Raw genomic sequence first — 18,539 nt, 5'->3', positions numbered from 1 at the left:
AGGGCCGGTTGTTCAATGTCTGATTAGCACAAATCGGAGGTAGAAGCTCCGGTTAAGCACAACTACTGCTTTATCGATCACATGTTACATGCATGATGTCGAAATCGTCGATAGTGTAGTGGTAGTGATAACCAGACATTGAACAACCGGCCCTTAGTGCCTACATATCAGTAAATCGTTAATTCTACCCGTTGTGCGCTACTGCATGACATTGATACAAAACTACTACACCTACGACTATATTTTTTGAGCAACTGGACCAATGTTTCCTTCAGGGCAAATGCTCCGCGAACACTAATGATAAAATTTGGTACATGCATAACAAAGGGTTAATTTCTTTGTTTACATTTTTTGACATTACAGTCAGCTATGAGAGAGCTTGACTGAGTTGTCACTTCTACCTTGTTGAATATACCTTGATCTTAAGTACAAAGTTTGTTTCCTGGCGCAAACAGAGGAACGTATTGAATTCTTTGACTATTTATTTATGTACCAAAATATTGTTAAAAAGAAGAACTCTGGCGTTTTAAAGCATTTTCTGTTTCTTAGATTCAAGGCACATAAATACAGGTAGAAGCAAAAATGACGTTGCTCTCATGAGAACCAAACCTTTAAACTTGGTTTTCTTTTATTTCCTATATTTCGTTACGCTTTAAATGACATGTCGTTTGATTTTTTTGAATGCTCGTTAAAAACAAATTTTAATTAACATTTGAATTTTTGTAGTGTTGTGCGGTTTATACTTAGTGTATGTGTTAAAAATGCAACAGCTGAAGCGTTGTTTTTATGTGGTGTTAAATATAAATCAGATACCACTAATTTTTTTAACATGCCTCAATGTCCTTCGCGTAAGGAGCGTTGCGAAAGCAGATATGGGGCAGAGCTGCAGCGAAATGCCTTGCTGTGCGTTAAATATTTTAAAGCAGAAGATTTTATAAATGCACCGGGAGGAACAGGAAAGGCACGTTTGATGCCAAGTGCTGTTACTTTGACTCTTATGCCGGAAAGTCCCTCCAACAACACTGCAACTCATAAATAAAAGACAGAAAACAACAAGCAAATTAACAAAATTTAACTAAAGAAAATAAATAAATAAAATTAAACTTAAAATTTACTTAAAAACGTCAACCAGTGAAATGTAATTTTTTATTTTTCCTTACACACACTCATTTTTATTTTTACTCTCCCGAAAACTTTGACTTTGGATGTTTGACGTCAAATTGGCTTCTACCTGTTTTTATTGTACCATGACTTAGATTCATAATTTTGCTTTGAATAAAAATGTACTGAAAAGTACTGATTTTTTAGCTTGAAAAAGTCTAACGTACTGATTTCGCGCATACAAAATCTGGCAACCCTACTCGACATAGTTCGCAACAAAAAAAAACATTTTTGAATGTAAAAAAACTGATAAGATAGGTGCCGAACAGAAAGAAAAGGCGTTGGTTAAAATAAGAAATAAATTTAACGCGTCTTCTGTTGCTCAACAGAGAATTGCTAAGGCCTGAAAGAGCAAATATTTTAACTTAAAAGCTGGCCTTAAAAAGCGATTAGCAACGGAAAAGCGGGCCTTTTACGGGACTGGAGATGGGCAGTATCAAAAGGCAGAAGCCGGTGAGTTTGTTAGAAAGTGCTACGCATTTTCTCCCATACAAACGAAATTGTCGAGCATATTTTATATGGAAGAAAAAGCACAACACCGTCAGCAAAACAAAAATTATTAAAAATAAATGCGATTTTCTAGCGTCTTGAAATTTGCACTTTGACCTACTAAAATTTAATGAGCGACAAAACTGCATACCCAAAATTCGAAATAAAAAGTTCAAAATGTTTAAGTTTGTTGAATTTTCATAATTTTTGTACGAAGTTTGAAATGTGGATTTATGTGGCGCTGGTTAGGTAAAGTACTAAACTTTTATACACAAAATATAAACATTAAACAAACAAAAGAAAAATAGCCAAAGCTGGGCAAAATGCGGTGTGCTTATAATTACGACACAGGGTATATTTTCTTATTTTTCCTAAGTTCCAAGTATATCTTTGGCATTTTATTACAACAACTCATCTCGATATAGGCTCTTCTTCATTTTAATCAATATTTCATTGGGTTCCCAGTATTTCATTGGGGATTCAAAGTCGAGCCTTCTAAAGTAAGTTATGTATGTAAGTTCTTTTAACAATAAAATGCCACAGGTTTGTGAACTGAATTGAATTTTTTTTTAATACAAGTCATAGCAACTAACTACTTAGAATGGAGGTTCCATGTGCACCGTGGCCGATGTTTTGTATTTTAACATTTACGATTTCTCCCATTATTGCATATCTCAATTACCGTTATCGAAATCAAAACGTAGTGTTTCTATTTTTCTCTTCTTGAGTGTACGCAAGTATGTGTGTATGTAAATTCAAGCCCCACTGGGAAAATAGGTAAGCACCTTACGAGGTAAGCTATGTTTTCTTTCAGTTTTAAGTAACAAAATTGTCATCATGACCAATGTAATCTACTAGTTATTAAAGCACAAAATGAACACCTCTGACGACTCATTACGTTGTACGTTCTAAATTCCTACTTACAAAAGGCGTCCACGTCTTTGTTAAACTAAAGGAGATCCGTCAGTTAACCTATTTCCGCAGTGGGGCAATACAATATTTGTCCTACAAATTTTCAAAGTGATTACTAATTAATTGTCTTCTAATATTACTCGTACTATTTTGGTTTATTGAAATATATGGCATATTTAAAACTTCATCTATGTGAGCACGAATTTCTTCTGAAATAGCTGGCGCATCAGTTTCGTTATCTATATTACGAATATTGTATAGAACCGCTGGTGCTCCAATATTGCTTCCTACACGCCTTATACCCACCGAAAGAACTGGAAGTCTTCGTTTCCACACGCCGTAGGATCATTCGACGCAGTTCCTCGTTCGAATCTGAGATTCGTTATATAGCTACAGTGACCATAAATATATTTTGAAAATGCAGGACAATGTTTCAAAAAATTTACCTACATATAATTGCGTAGTATAAAAATAACAAAAATATACTACATATATACATTCATCGTCATTTGAATGGCGCACGCTTTTTTTGATTTTCTACCATACAAAGTATGCTTGACAAAATTTTTATATGGAAGAAAATGCGCAGCACAGTAAACAAAAAAAAAATGTCGCCCCTATGTTTATTTTTTTTAGTTTTCAAAAAATTTTTGAATGGGATGTAGACGTAGAATATGCTATATTTTTGTGAAAAGTTAATGAATATTAAACAAACAAAAGGAAAACTGTACCTACTAAGTATTAAAAGGATGAGCTATTCAAATAACGAAGAGTGTATATTTCTTAATTATTAATCCAATTTTAAACTTTAAACATAAATCACATTTGCTCCATTGGTATTATTCTTTTAGTAATGAATATTTACAAAATTATAATAAGGCATATTACCTATTACTTTACACGAAATTTGAACCTCTGTAAAGTAAATTTTTTAGGCAAACTTTAGGTCGTTGAACTCGAAAAAATACCCATGGTTTCAAAGAAGTGTTTTCGAGATTTGTTCGAAAAACGTATTTTTAGTACTTTTTCAGTTATTTCTCAATATCTCATGAAACGACTAACAGTTCAAAAGGGTTTGATGGGCTCTTTGCAAAAATATATATTTTTTGTGCAGATTGTGTTCCGTAACATCTACATTTCTCATCAGATTTTCATTTACTGTAAAAAGAAAATGATTGAAATTTAAATTTTTCGATTTTGGTCGCTTGTAACACTAATAATTTTCATCGAAATCGGCAAAGTAATAAATTTTTGTAAGAGGACTGTAGGTCGCTTATGTTGATTGGATAATTTTTTCATGAGATATTGACGAATAGGTTCGAAATGTACCAAAAACGCGTTTTCAAAAAAATTACGAAAGCGCTTCTTTGAAAGGAAAATTGGCTTGGAAATTTTTTTTTTTTTCTCGTCATCCATTGTCCATAAGCGTACATTATTTAGAACGCATTGACTAGTTGAACTTTCAACTAGTTATCAATTAGTTATCGACACTGCTTTTACTTCGATAAGGAAAAGTTAATTATAAAACATCGAAGAAAATGCGGGACAAAGGCAGGACACTTGGAAAAAATCAGTACATTTTGGGGGTTTTCTGTTTTGAAAAACTACGCAGGACAGACCTTTAAAAAACAGTACGGTCCTGCAAAAACAGAACGGATGGTCACCGTATATATAGCGCCTCTTCCGGATTACGAACATTGGATATGGGTGTCATTATCCACTGAATACAGGGATAACCGCTGTCTGCAACAACCAATGAATTTCCGAATTCGCCTCCTTCGCAGCGACTATAAATGCGCGAGTTTCGAAGTATTGTGGCATCGTGCGTGGAACCAGGCCATCTAGCTACTACATCCAATATATTTAAGTCGGTGTCGCATAAAGTCTGTACGTTGTACGAAAATAACCACTTTCTGTTTCGATATAACTCCGCATCATGACCTCCTTTAAAAAGTTTATTTATACATGTATACATAAGTATATCATATTATGTATATGTATATAAGTATAAGTGCAGGGTATAGTTTAGTTATTTGTACAAATTTCGGGTTTCTGTGCTCAAACGCGTGACCCAAATCAAAACGCTTTCACACACGCTTCTTGACAAGAGTCTAAAGTTTATTTAAAAAAAGTCACTATATCTGTGCACTATTTTTTTAATAATTTCGGTCAGAAATATGGTATTTTTTTCAAATTTCCGAGCTGGTGTAAGCGCGGTCGAAGGTTTTCCTTTGCAAAAAATCAAAATTTCCCCTATTTATGAAATAAACTGCGCTCGTAATAAAGCGTGCGAAACCAACCTTATGACTCGGGAAGTAGTACTATTAGAAACTCCGATTAAGTCCCCACCAGTACTTTGCATGCAACCCGTGGCATAGAATCGCAAAGTGAGCAAAAGCATTTCTTCGGGAGTTAGAGCACTGGAGTGAAAGTAATTAGAAGCAGTACACAATTCCTCTAAATCGGGTTTGCCATTTAATTTCATGTTCGATTTTTTCCCGTATCATCCTTAACACCATCCATGATGACACTTTGCCTACACGAAATCTGTCCCGGAAATCCTTCTCCGTCACGTTATAATGATGCGCTCTAGAACCTTGCATTCCATGTCACTTTCGTCACTCGAACTCATTTTAATAATATTTAATTTGAATCACTTTTGCCTTTTATTTACTTATTTATATTTTATTAGTACTCAGCTGCTGTTTAGTCGAGAAGCAGGGTGGCATTTTCCATATTTAAATAGCCGGCATTGGGCATTGAAATACAGTTTAAATATTTGATCTGAAAACGAAAAATCATCAATCGGTATTTAAGTAGGCCATCTGAAGTTGGCCCTAAATGTGCATTAGTGTATATCACCGATAAGCAGAGAGAGCGTTTACTCTGCACGCGCCTATACAAAATGTATAGAAAGTTTAAAAGAGCTTTGCCTGCGGGCAAGGCAGTGCCCATCAATGGTGTATATAGTGTGACCCCCGCGAAGCCTAACATCGAGCTTTGAGTTATAGGAATGCACTTAGATAAATTTACCTCATCTTTGTTTTCACTCTTCCTCTGAGGGTGGGAGTGTCTAGGATCAGTTTCGATCCAACAGACTTATCATATAAATAGTTATCGTTTAGTGGCAGCAGTTCACAGGCCGCCCTTTCGGGGATCTTCGCAACTCGGCCAAAATATTTCCAGGACTATGTCAACTGTTTGACAACCTATGTATGTAAATCGAGAATTGGCCTAATTTCCGCTTTGTGAAGCTGGCGGATTATGCTGGACCGAGGGACAACTGATATCATACATTTTTTCTACTCTTTCCACTGTGGGCTGTGCCCACTTGGAGCCGGAGAATGTCTTTGTAACTATCAGCGCCGATATATGTATGAATGTAACTCCTGGCGTGCGAGTATGTAGATAAATACGACTAAGTACAATGTTTATCATTACTTTGTTTCATACGGTAACTTGCATCTATGCTAAGCTGACCAACCGTCTTCCTTTGAGGAGGATTTGTCCTCCTGTCCTCCTTTTCAAGTTTTATAGCAGTCATGAAATTTTCAAAAAATTTCGTTAATATTATTATTTCCTATTGGACACAATCATTGGCCCGTAGTCATAGAGAAATTAGAAAAAGGTTTTAATGATTTAAGTTGTGTTTTATAGTAATCACCATTTTAACTCTTTCATAGTCAACTTAAAATGCATTTTATGGCAAAAACAGAGTTTTAACTTTAAAACGAGGAGAAATGGTAAAATAAGGCTCTAAGTTTTGTTTTGCTGTTGAAGTAGTAAACGCAGTAGCACCTAGGCTCGGTCTCCACTCCAAACAAATTTTTTTAATGTTACTAATATTTTTTAATATAAACATTTTCTTTAGTTCACTTTATGAAACTTTATTTTATTCTTTTTTAATGGGATTTCACATAATCATTTCAAGTAAATCAAATTTTTTTGAGCTTAATTTTACTTAAAAAGGTCACAACAACTATAATTACATAAACAAAATTTAAATAATGATTTTTAAAAGAACAAAAAAGATGTAAAAAATGTTTCCTGGCAGTGAGATTCGAACCCATGACTTCCCGGCTTGAACTAATTGAAGTACTCATCGTCGTTTAAAGTACAAAACCGCGTATCGTCATTCTGCAAAACCGCGTAACTGACTTTTGCTGCCAAAAATTGGATTTACTCACACAAGCTTTTGGCTCAATCCTTATCCATTCGTCCTGAAATATACTAGCCAGAAATGCGATTACTTTGTAAAAAAGATAACCATTTTCAAATAAGAGTATTTTTACTCCCTAGAAAATAATTTATGCGACCTCACATACGCGGTTTTGTACTTTAAGCGACGTCATATTTCTTTATATTGCCGAGTAAATTTTTTTCTCTTCATATGGATAACTCTGTTCTCTCTGATCTTAACAAAAAGCTGTTTCAAAGATGTCTGTGATTGACACAACTTAAAAATCTATTCTAAACTTAAAATTTTATTTTAACAAGAGTTAGTTGAACAACGTAAACTCCTTTTGGCCTTTATCAATAACATTTAATACGGCTTTCCCATGGCACCCCAAATACGTAGTTCGCTCTCTCATTCGCAATTCGCACTCCAATTACCCTTCGAATTACGTAATTCGACATACTAAATTTTTAGAGCGTTTCCCGGAGATTTCGCCATTTATTCTTATTACTGCAAACGATTAATTCTTGTACATATACATATATTAGGGTGATCCAAAGTAACTAACCTAGTGAATTTATGGCCTTAAAATGACATATTTACTGAGAAGGAAATTTTCCCATTTGGAAACATTTTTTTTTTTTCAATTTTAAAAGGTTTTGGTGGGCATTTGAAATTTTTTGTTTAAGTAACATGTAAACAAATTTGTTTTCATTATATATAACTTTTATATAACTTTAGTTATAACTTTTGAATCGTTAAATAAAGTTATAAAAAAAGGGATAAACGTTTTTTCTAGTAATACTCTTGAATTCTCTAAAAAATTACCCTGAAGTTAGTTGTCGTAGAGAGGATTAAGAGTATTAAATATGTTAATGATATTTCTGAACGAAATATAGCGTTGAGAAATAATTATAATCGAACTTTGACAAAAGACGAAGAAAAAAAGCAATTTTTTTGGAAGTAATACAATTAAAATTAACTAATTTAAAAAGAATTAGTGAAAACTTGTTAAAATGTGGGGGTCTTATAAATATGTAACGCAGTGTACTATTAACTTGTTTGACATGTTTTTAGAGAAACTTTGAATTGTTAATTTATTTGTTATTCATGTGTTAAAATCATCACAATTTTTTTTTGTGTTTTCAATGTGGAGAATTTGTCCTCCTGGAATGTTAAAAAATTCTGGTCACCTTAATCTATGCCCATTAGGAGTGTTAACCCCGGAATCCCGGGATCCCGTAATCCCGGACTGTTTAAGGTCTTGAAAATCCCGGGATTCTTGACAAGAAATCCCGTGATTTTCGGGATTTGTAATTTGCACTGATGGCAATAATAGAAACTCCTTTTCTTGACCAGTATTGGATATACTCATATATGTAATACTCCTATATTGGCAGTAAGAGCTAGTACCGTCCGAAAACACTACAGTACAGATATATCAATAAACACGTACGAAACACATATACAAAAACGGCACTCAAGTACACAATACATTGACAAAAACGGTACTAGACTGTCTCGCTTTGATTTCGGAATGCTTACACATTGAGAAGTTAGCTTACTGCCAATATAGAAGTACTACTTTTTTATTTAATAATTAATATTTTTTATAAATGTCTAGCTCATTGTACATATAACAGCGCGCGATTGTAAATTTTAAACACAAATATCAATATATTCGCGAAATCATGGGCCAAATATAGTAAAATTGCGTTTTTAGCTTTTCACTCTGACGTCAGTAAGTTAAAAATGATTTAAAAAATTCAGAGAAATGTGCTTAGAGAAGAAGTATGGGTATAAAATAAATGAGAAAATCCTGTAGAATTTAAACATATTTAAGTTTCTAGTGCAGAAGGGCTGGTAAATATTGAAAATATCATTTTGAAATTTTATCCTTGAAATTTCGCAATAATTGTTCGAATTTCGATCTTCTAACTTTTTTCAAAAATTACCTTTTAAATTTCCTATTGCATTTGCTACCCATATTTTTATTCTACATTGCATGGAATTTTTTAATAATTTTCGGAATTAATCATATCAATTACAAAGTCCTTCAAAATAAATCCTGCGCTCAGAGAGAAAAAATAAAAACGCCACTTTAAATAAAAAAGTAAATTTCAAACCATGGATTAATAACACTATGCGACAGTCAAAATCGGGATGGGATGAAACCAACGGGAAATGTTATATCGGTCAAAAACAAGTTATACGTGTCCCGGCGTTTCGCTGGGTCACGTCTAGGAATTGAGATATATATATAACTATCATACAGGGGAAATTGTCACCTTTGGTGGCCTTTTTTTGACATAACTCGAGAACCACTAGCCCGATTTTGCTCAAGCAAATTTAAAAAAATTAAAAATTACAATTCCTTGATTATATAGAAAAGCGTTATATGAACAGATTAAAGGAATTGTAATTTTTAATTTTTTTTAATTTGTTTGAGCAAAATCGGACTAGTGGTTCTCGAATTATGTCAAAAAACGACCACCAAAGGTGACAATTTCCCAATTTGCATTTTTGACCGTCTTCAGACGGGATTGCCGGCTCGTAGGTCGAAATTGTGTAAGAGAAAGCTGAAAATACGTCAAAGTATATCGGGGAGCCCGTCTCCAGACTGTCTTGGTTTTTCTCCCCCGTAGGAAAAAGTTACTGTCACAGATCGAAATGGACATCATTTTTGGATTCCTCGTGCTAAAATCACCCATTCCTGAATTTTTCAACTCATAAAAAAATTGGCCTACTAGAGGGTTAAGTATTTCTTTTTTTCTTTTCTAATTATTTGTAAAATTTTTTATTTTTGGACCACCTGAGTAAAACACATCGTTTCTTGGTGCTGAATCCAAATCTGGCCGCACAATTGCTCTAGCACTAGAATTTTGAGATATCCTAACCTCAAAGTGCCAAATCACGGTTTTTGACGATATATAAGGTTATATAATGAAAACATAAATTTTTTTGCTCATTTCTACTTAGGGCATGATTTTGATTTGTTGGGATTCGATTTTTCGNACTAGAATTTTGAGATATCCTAACCTCAAAGTGCCAAATCACGGTTTTTGACGATATATAAGGTTATATAATGAAAACATAAATTTTTTTGCTCATTTCTACTTAGGGCATGATTTTGATTTGTTGGGATTCGATTTTTCGTTCTTGAGATATATCAGTTTTAATGTGCAGTACTTCGGTATTACGTCGTAAGCATGAGTCATTATAGCATGTGGCTTTTCAATCGTTATGAGCGAATAAAGTTTGTTTATTGATTTATATATGCATTCTTGCATTGTTAATTTTTTGTTTTTGTTAAATGCATACAAACTGTTATGAAAAAAGCATCAATTGATTCAAAACCATTTGGTACTTTTAGTGTGGTAAAACGCTTTTTTCCAAGTTTTTGATGCTTTTTGAAAATCAAAAGTTGGCAACACTGCTGAAAAGCATGATGGCGGCAGTGTTTGACAGGCACGTTCGACGATGCGAACGGCAATGGAAGGTACGAAATGGAAGATGGATGACATGAGAATGAAAGAATTATGAAATAGCAGAATGTGGAACCAAAACGAATTTAAACAAGTAAGAGCAGCGCTGTCTTGGCTATGCCGAAAGCTTCATACCTTTCATGAACATCTGCAAATTTTACTTTGACAGATTACTGCTTTCGAATACATCTGCATACATCGATAGAGGAGTTACACACTTATATAAAAAATCGCATCTAAACAATCAGAGGTATGGAAGATATACTTTATATGACACCAATCTAAGTGATTTTCACCGCTATGTGATCGGTATGTAAACCGGTAACACAATTTATTGGGTTTAGTTTCGTACATAAAGGAGATATATGGCAAAAACTGGTATCTTAACAATCAGTGCTATAGGAGATAAAGCTTATACAGCATAGATTTTGACGATTTTCTCAGTAGACTTTGTATTATTATTTATAAAATATCTTACGAAATTTATCGGTTTTAGCTGTTCAAATAAAGGAGTTTTACAGTAAAATCCCATATCTGAACAATCAGATGTATGGAAGATATATGTTGTAGTCATCCGATCCTTGTTATTTTCACTGTAAGTATTCTGTTAATAATGAGTGAAAATGGTGCGAAATTTCATGTTCCTAGCTGCATAAATGGAGGAGTTATGATAAAAGACCTCATATCTGAACAATCAGTTGTATGGGGGCTGCAGGTTATAGTGACCCGATCTTTGTTATTTTCGCTGTAAGTCTTCTGTTGATAATGAGTGAAAACAGCGCGAAATTTCATGGTCCTAGCTACATAAATGGATGAATTATAACGAAAAATCTCATATCTGAACAATCAGTTGTATGGGAGCTATATGTTATAGTGGTCCGATTCTTCCGGTTCCGACAAATGATTAATATATTATAAAAATACACCTACCTACCAAATTTGATCCGGATATCTCGAAAACTGAGACACTAGATTGCATACAAACAGACGGACAGACGGACAGACGGACAGACGGACATGGCTAAATCAACTCAGTTCGACGTTCTGATCATATAAGTATACATTTTAATGGGTCTATCCCTTTTTGTTCTGGTACTTACAAACATCGGACCAAAGTTATAATACCATTTCATGCTCATGAAAGGTATAAAAATCTGACAATGCGAATGACGTCAAAATGAAAAAAATGCAAAATAGCGAAATGTCGAAACAGAAGGAATAGATGCCAGTCACGTGTTCAAGGGTTTCGTGCAACAAAAATAGTTGTTGTGTTGCGCCATTCAATATTAAAAAAATTTAATAATTTTAATGTGGTTAAATACGCTTTTTTATTAAGTTGAAAAAACTACATATTTCGCCAGCAGAAAGTGTATAAATAAATATATAGCATCTTGCTATAAGATTTATTTATAAAAACGGTATATGCTTATGGCCTTATTCATAAAAAATAAAATAGATTTAAAGAGCTCTCTCTATACAGTAACATTAAAAAAAATAGATTTGTGTACTTTTTAAGAATTTTGGTATAACATTTAACTTAAGTTTTTGTGCTGCCATCTCTTTTTCTGTTTATTATTCTCAAATTTTTCTTTTCCTTAATACTCATTTGACTGAGTTTCAATTACACGCAGTAAAATTCATGATAAAAACATTACAAAGTAAACCCATTCTCTCAATTCGTCGGCCATGATTATTTTCTAACGTTTGCAAACATTTTAAAATCATATAAAATTGAAAATAAAAAAATGAAATTGTTGTTGTTTGAGATTAAAAATGAGCATGCGTGTGTGAGCTTGGGTTCCAATTTTAAAATTATATTGCTGGCAAACGTCAGACTGTTTCTCAATGATTTTACCTTGTAATGTTTTTATCATGGTAAAAATCAAACTATTTTATAAGAAATTTGTTGACCGTTTTGCAACGGCATTTAAAATTTTTTTTATTTCATTTGAAAAGATTTCCTCCTTCGCACACTTCTCTCATGCTTTTTTATCGTAGTTATTATTCTGTTGACATCTAAATTGCCATACATTTTATGACGTTGCCAATACATTGTTTTCCAGCGTTTCTTCTGTGAACTTTTATAATTACATTCATAAAAACATTACTAATTTTGGTTTATAATTTTTTCCATCTTGCTATTGCTGAATATCAAAAAAAAATTAATGAATAATAAAAAGTTAGTTACCATTTTAGTGAATGCTTCTTGCAAATAATAATATTTTGTGGTTGAAATGACTTGATCGCCGGCGGGAACTAATCAACTTGTTTGCCAAATCCAACGCAGACGGGAAGGTTCATTAACGATTTGTCGAAATATAACAAACGAAAAACAATCTCAAGATTTATATTTGTCTTCAAAAAATACGTTCCAAAGCATTTATTTATTTATTTATTTAGTCTACAGAAAAATGTTTTCTTACAGACAGTTGAGATAAAAAGATTTAGAATATTTAAGTATGTGTGATACATTACAGAGTGAAATAATTATAAATATTAACTTGTAAAGATAACAATGATATTCAATAGCAATTTGGGTAGCTGGCGAGGCCTTGTCTCCAGTCTACTTTTGTGTGCGGCGGGCGGAAAGACCTAGTTTCCGCTCCGCCCTGTTTACAGGCCGTTGATCATGGTCGGAAAGGCCGAGCTTCCGATCCATGTTCCCGTAGTCGTTACTTTGTAAGTGAGGCAGGCGGAAAGTCCTAGTTTCCGCTCCACGCTATAGACGAACTGTTGGGCGAGGTCGGAAAGGCCGAGTTTCCGATCCCTGCTCCTATTGTCCTACGCGGTCGCGGAAATATACGAAGCCGTTACAATTGTACTAAGCAGTCATAGATATTGTGTAATTTTTTCGTTCACGGTTGCAGATATTAGTTTATTTAGTTAACTTGTTGAGCAATGTTTTCTTTATTACAAAAAGCGATTCAGATATGTCGATGCAATCATAATGCTTGTTAAAATCTTGGCATAAGCACCGAAAAGCATCATGCATTTCAAAGTTTGATTTACAAATACTCAACACAATAGGTTTAAAATGTCTCGTGGGTCTTGTAGGAATACAAAAATTTATCTCACTCAGTAAAAAGGGACTACTGACCATCCCGTTCATTAATTTAATTAAAAAAAGAACACCAAGCATCTCTCTACGACTCTGAAGCGTCGGCAAATCTATAAGCTTCAGGCGATCCTTGTAGGGTGGGAGATTTTTAGACGCCTGGGCCACACTGTAGAAGTGAAACTTACGTTACATATCTAATCGATAACAAAATCGATAAATATCGATAACAAAATCGATAACTAAATTGATAAATATCGATAACTAGTCGATAAATATCGATAACAAGATCGATAAATATCGATAACAAAATCGATAAAGATCGATAAGAAAATCGATAACAAAATCGATAAACACCGATAAAAAAATCGATAAATATCGATAACAAAATCGATAACAAAATCGATAAATATCGATAACAAAATCGATAAATATCGCTAACAAAGTCGATTGATATCGATAACAAAATCGATAAATACCGATAAAAAAATCAATAACAAAATCTATAAATATCGATAACAAAATTGATAAATACCGATAACAAAATCGATAAATATCGTTAACAAAATCGATAAATATCGATAACGAAATCGACAACAAAATCGATAAATATCGATAACAAAATCGATAAATATCGATAGCAAAATCGATAACTATCGCTAACAAAGTCGATAGATATCGATAACAAAATCGATAAGAATCGATAACAAAATCGAAAAATATCGATAACAAAATCGATGAATATCGATAACAAAATCGGTAAATATCGGTAACAAAATCGATAAATATCGATAACAAAACCGATAAAAATATCGATTATCTTATCGGTAAGTCTCGGGAACCCCGAAGTCCTCTAAAATCCCAAACTAGTCCCCAGATTGAGTCTCTGTGTGTCTCTCTATATCCTTTCCTATTTAATTACCTTTATTTTAATCTTTCTTCCCCTATCTTCATCTTTACTTTTATCGGTATCCTCATCCTCCTCTTTGTCTTTACTTTTAAGTTTATCATTTCTTCAGCTACATATTCCCCTTCACCTTTGCCCTTATATATATAAGTAAAGTGTTTAAATTTACCTTGGTCTTCATTTTTACCTTTATCTTTACACATCTTTGTTTTTGTTTTTGTTTTTATTTTTACCTTTGCTTTATAATTTTTTTTATCTATGTACGTACTCACCTTAATTTTCATTCTTGTGTTGGTATTTCTAAGTGTTATCCTCTAACATTTTATTAGCAAGTTATTGTTAAATTCATACCATACGCATACACACAAGAAGTACGTGTTTCAGCCCCAACCATTTCCGTTGCACCATTTCCGTTGCATCATTTCCGTTGCATACAGACAAGAAGTACTTGTTTCAGCCCCAACCATTTCCGTTGCACCATTTCCGTTGCATCATTTCCGTTGCATACAGACAAGAAGTACTTGTTTCAGCCCCAACCATTTCCGTTGCACCATTTCCGTTGCATCATTTCCGTTGCATACAGACAAGAAGTACTTGTTTCAGCCCCAACCATTTCCGTTGCAACATTTTCGTTGCACCATTTCCGTGTGCAATTTCCGCTGCATTTGCCAATTTACTCCCAAACAACCAACCGCCGCTAAAGAACTTCCACTTCAATAAATGCAAATTTACCTATTTTTTCCACCGGCAGGCACGAATATGGTATTCAAAACAGAAAGAATGACAACGAATTTTACACACATTGTTGTATTTTAGCGCAAAAGATAAGTTTCACTAATATTTTATATTATTGCCTGGAACATACACATTTATCGTTATTATTGGAAATGCAAGACTTGGCATGCATTTTTAATTTCTTATTTATTCAATTCAAATGAATAAAAACACATTTTTCAAAAATATTTCTCAATTTACATTTTAAAGTTTTTTTTGAAACTTGAATGTAACTCTGTGCGGAGAATGAGAGAATTGAAAATCAGGTGATCTCAGCTGTTTTCAAATGTAAATAAACAAAATGGCGCTTTCCATACTTGTAAGCCTATACAATGGTTCAATGTCGATTCTTTTACTTTTATTTGGCTTTGCTTTTTGTTTTCGATCAGTTTAATTTTTATAAGTTTTCAAAACAAAAGAAAAAATGTTTGAAATTAAGTGAGCCATACAAATTTTGAATTTATTTACAAGAAAATGTTTTTTTTTCGGCTTTTGCAAATTGAATAAGTTCTCTGTAAGATGGTTTGTTGAAAAAAATACGTGAACATATTTATGGTATATGGGGTATGGAAAAAGGGATATTTCCAGCAGTAAACGTTTTAGTGTGGGCAACAATGATATTTTTTAAATAAGGCAGATCGGAATATGCGCTCTCTGGGAAGACAATACCTGTAATTATTGTAGCATTGTTTCAAACCCATTTATTTATTATTTATTTCATGGTAGGAAGCTTCTCATACAATATTGAGGCAATTTTTTCGATTCAAGTTGTTGAAAAGTAATGAATATCTAAATCCGGGGACTAATCCCGGGATTGTGGCAACGCCATCCCGAAAATTCCGGGATCGGAAAAAGCGAAAAATTAACATCCCTAATAGTGTGCTCTCGCAAGTCATATAAAAAGCATGAACCAACTCTATTAGCAACCTCGCCAACGCCGGGACCACCTTCTTTGTACGCGGGGGCTTTGCTTAATACTTGGCCCACGTGGTTGCTATTGCCAAGCTGTTTTTGTTGCTCTGCTTCGGTCTAATGGTGAAGGCTCTAAAATCACGTCCAACTCTAGAAACGCGTGCCGGAAAAAGGAAAGAATCTTCTGGAGACTCCTTGCACGTAAGCAATTTGTCAATACCAAGTCAAACGTCAAATGTCAGCTGTGCGGGAGGTGTTCGGAAAAGGTGGTGCATGGTCGCATTCGCGCCGGCCAAATTTGTTTTAAACCAGTGTGACCGCAACAGGGCGAGCGATTTAGCTAAGCCTGCGATGATGAAGCGCTCGAAAGGCTGGTCTTATCGTGATGTCTTGAAATGTTCAGATTATGTGCGCAGATCTTTCGCGTGATAGATACCGACGGAACGCCCTCTTACGTCACCTATCTCATATAAAGAGTTACCCTTAACGGCGAGAATAATTGATTTTAGATACTTAGCTGCGAGTTTCGAATTATATCCTTCGACTGCATTGCTCAGCTTAAAGTTCTTCCGGTAAACAGTCTGACCCTCACGGTATACAATTGGACGACATCTGGTGTTGTATGCTCGCTGTCCCCTCCTATGCGCCTCGTCTAGTCCCTTTATCAGCTTTTCCCTTATCAACGCAAGTCGATCTGGCGTAGATAAGATCTCTGCTTCGGTTTCACCCACTGAGCCTACTTTTCGGAGTATATCGTACGCATTCCCATGTTGGATCATGGTCTGCCCAAATACTGCTTTATATGGTTCCATATCAATCGCTTCGTGAATTGCGCTACGCAGCGCGAAAGCCGCTTCTGAGACGTACTGGTCCCAATTCCGGTGATCTTCCCCATTCAAATACGTTCGGATTATGGCAAGCAGGGATCGGCTCACCCGCTCCGATGCGTTGGCCTGCGGAGCGTGCGGCGCGGTCCTGACATGTTTAACACCATACCCTTGTAAAAACTTCGCAAAGCATTCGGACGTAAATTGTCGGCCATTGTCGGAGTGGATGACCTCCGGAACACCGAAAACGTGGAATATATCCGTTTCCAAATATCTTGTCACTTCCTGCGCTGTGGCGTGCCGCACGGTTTTAAAAAAGACAAATTTAGACAGATGATCTAGTACCACAAAGACATAAGCATTTCCCAAGCGGGAACGCGGATATGGTCCGCAAAAATCTATGTAAAGTCGTTGAAATATTCTTTCCGATTGAAAAGGACCCTTGATCGGCGGGCGCGAAATAATGTTCGGGGACTTAGAGCATTTGCAAAGCTCGCACTCGGTAAAGAACTTCCTCACATCTCCCACCATGCCTGGCCAATAATACCAAGCTCTCAACCTGTACAGTGTTTTGGCGATTCCCGAGAGGTCCTTCTGCCCCATCAACCACTTGAGGCTCACGTGGTCGGTAATGATGCGCGAAACTTTTGCACGCTAACATCTGCCGCAAGACACTCCAACTCTGTGATTGTATAGTTCCGCTGCGCGGAGTTCAGTTTCTGCGACATGAAAGTGATGGGCCTTTCGTTCCCTTCCTCATCCTTTTGAAATAGGACGCTTTCAATGCCTTGCGTTGAAGCATCGCACTGAATGAAGAAGTGCTTCTCGAAGTCCGGGTTTACCAGTACATCCGTAGAGATCAGCGCTTTCTTTAACTCTGCGAAAGCTTGTATGGCCTCCTCGGTCATCGCAAAGGCCTTTCTCTTTCGCAGGCAATCCGTTAGCGGTGCGGCCGTCATGGCGAAGTTGGGTATAAACCGCCTATACCACCCGCACATGCCCAAAAATCGCCGTAGCTGTTTGATGGTTGTTGGTACTGGGAAGACGAGCATGGACTGGATTTTTGCTTTGTCGGTTTTCAACTGACCTTGTCCCACAATAAAATCGAGGTACTTCAGTTCCTTTTGGCAAAATTTCGACTTCTCCAAGTTAATCGTGAGGCCCGCGCCTGCAAGACATTCGGCTACTTCCGCCAAGTGCACTAGATGAGAGTCAAAATCCGGGGAACAGATCAACAAATCATCTATGTAAACGAATACATGCTCTCGTAAGCGAGAAGGGATAACCTTATCCATTAGTCTACAAAGTCTCTGGCTGGCGTTGCACAGACCAAACGGCATCACCTTAAACTGGAACAACGGCCGGCCAGGGCATACTTTTGTTTAACAGGGGACATTGGATAATGTCTCTGTTTTATGGGAATCGTATCGTCGAAGACTTCGATGAGGTATTCCATGACGTGTGTCCTCCCCGGGCCGAGCTCCGTAAAAGATGGAAATAGCTTTTTCACGCGCTCCAGCCTTCTAAGGTCTGTTGCTGCGAGGTCAATTTGGTTCGGATCCCTTTTATCGAGTTCGGAAACTACTGCTGGTGCAATGCCGAAAGCATCCCAAAAATCAATTCCCAGGTAGAAATTCTTTTGAAGACTTGGCACTAAATACAGCACCATCTCTACCGTTTTGCCGCGCCAGCTAACCGTAACGTTGACCTTGCCTACTACAGCCTGCGTTTTACCGTCCGCAGTCTTCAAACTCTTATTCATCGTATGTATCTTGTCTTTCAGTCTGTCTGCCCAAGCGCTCGAGATAGATCCAAAGCAACTTATCGAAGCCCCGCTGTC

Source organism: Rhagoletis zephyria, unplaced genomic scaffold (assembly GCF_001687245.7).
Source record: "Rhagoletis zephyria isolate East Lansing unplaced genomic scaffold, Rhagoletis_zephyria_1.1 Rzeph_scaffold_05106, whole genome shotgun sequence".
Taxonomy (NCBI): Eukaryota; Metazoa; Arthropoda; class Insecta; order Diptera; family Tephritidae; genus Rhagoletis; species Rhagoletis zephyria.
This window is presented reverse-complemented; position numbering follows the sequence as displayed.